Source organism: Olea europaea, chromosome 10, assembly GCF_002742605.1.
Source record: "Olea europaea var. sylvestris chromosome 10, O_europaea_v1, whole genome shotgun sequence".
Classification (NCBI taxonomy): Eukaryota; Viridiplantae; Streptophyta; class Magnoliopsida; order Lamiales; family Oleaceae; genus Olea; species Olea europaea.
In genome coordinates this window covers 14,615,482-14,617,770 of record NC_036246.1, presented here as the reverse complement: position 1 = coordinate 14,617,770, position 2,289 = coordinate 14,615,482, and positions in this window count along the sequence as shown.

Genomic DNA, 2,289 nt, shown 5'->3' with positions numbered 1-2,289 from the left:
AGACATTGAGTTAATAACTAAAGGAAAAAAATTTCATTTTGCCAACTAAAATATTTTACATTTTCTTATTTGTTTTTATTATTGATCAAATGCCATTTCACCAAATAAATTGTTTAGTTAGGCCAAATGGGCAAATTCCCCCATTAAAATTGAAGCAATTCAATAAAATGACAAAATTAAAAAGTGATAAAATCTAAAATGATTGATAAACACTCAAAAAAGTGACAAATAATATTTAACACCAATCAAAATCTTAGAATAGATTCAAGAGATGTTTGATTTTCTTTTACATGTTATCTTGTTTCACTTTTATTAACTAGCATATTAATTTGGATTTTGAAGCTATTCGATAAAGTGACAAAAATTCGAAAAAATAATAAATATGCAAAATATTGACAAATTACATTGAACACCAACAATAATTAAGACATTTTACACCAATCTCAGGGTAGGAAAAAGAATTTTTATCAGAGTTAAAATTTTGACACTTACGAAATTTGTTGACAATTGGGTTGACCTCTAAAAAAATTGCAAATGGCAATTAAGAAGAAAATTGAAAACGAAATATAGTGGAAAACAAGGGAAAATGACTTCTTGGACAAAATAAGTGAAACAGAGATCAGCAATGCTGTCAAAGAAAAAAAAAATCCATATGCCCAAAATCACATACGTATCGTCGGAAATTGACCCAAAAAAAAAATAAAAATAAAATAAAATAAAAAATCTGAAGATAACCATAAATCCGATTATATAGGATGAAAACAATAAAGGATTAACACACATTTGCCCAAAATCACATACGTATAGTCGGAAATCGACAAAAAAAAGGAAAAGTCTTGGTGTATGTAATTTATATATATGGAGGTATCCACACCCTTCGCATGAGGTGAGACCCGCACGATGTGAGAAGTGTGGACACCCTTATGTATATAAAGTATGTACACCAAAGTACAACCCAAGAAATATATGGCTGATTCTATTTTATTTTCTTCTAAACGTAAAATCTATGGTTGCTTACGTATAATGAAAACTTATTAACTCAAGGAGTATTAATCAAATTTTTAATAAATGGGCCATATTGAGACTAATTTTGCATTAATTGGACCCCTTAAGATAGGCCCACTCCACTAGTTTTGTTATTTTTTCCACGCAGAACTTTTTTACATCAATTTTATATATTGAGTGTTTGTTTAATATAGATTTTGATAATTGATTTTTTGATCGTTCGAGATAAAGTGGGTCCTACCTGTGAGACGAATTCAAAAGTTACAGTTAGAATAATAAAATAACGGTCAAAAAATTGATTTTAATTGGCTTAATAGCTGTACCAAACAAGCTCTGAATTGAACCCTAATAATTAAATTCGATATAGCTAGCCACCTCTTTTTAAGTATTTGAATACGGATTACGTTAATTGTACATAAAAATGATACATAAAGGATGATTGATGTGGAGGGAAAAGATTGGATAAAAAAATTTAATTGTGTTTTAAATTGACAAATAATAGAGTAACATGTGACATTACGTAACCCATTATGTATAATTTGATGTACATGTAGCATAGTCCTTTGAATATTGTTTACTTGTTTGAGTTCATTTATAGTTATCAAAAGCCTGATATATGCATAATTGTGTAGAGAATAAGAAATTATCCTTTGGGTAATTAAAAATAGTAAATAAGAAGAACAATGATACATGTACATATTTTTTCTACAGAATTCGTATAGAAAGACAGTTGTCTTTTTGTAATTGACTATTAAAAATAGTTTTTGACAACAGTAAATAACAGAAAGACAATTGTCTTTCTATACCAATTCTGTTAAAAAAATATGTGCTTGTAGATTAATTGAAATAAGAATTACAATCCACTAAGAGCCTGATTGGCCCCCATTTTTTCCAACCTTTTGTCAACAATTGTGGGCCACATGTCAGAAAATGAGACAGCCAACCTGACAAAAACTGAGGCCGAAATCATTTCAGGCTTCTATTTGAAATTAGGCATTTTCGTCTTTTCATTTTTGTCCTTCAATCAGAATTTTATTTTTTTCGTTTCCTATCCTTTACTTGGAATTTTATTATTTCATTGAGCGCAAATTAGTCTTCAAATCTTAACGGATGATATTGTCTCTGTCCATTTCTGACACTGTCTTGCATGTGCACAGCAGTCACCTATCAAATACTGTAGAAAAATGAGTTTTGGCGGAAAATTTTGGCAAAAATGGAGGGCCAAACACACGCTAAAATTTTGTTAGTTATTCTGTTGATGCACGATAACATTGATGAAACAAT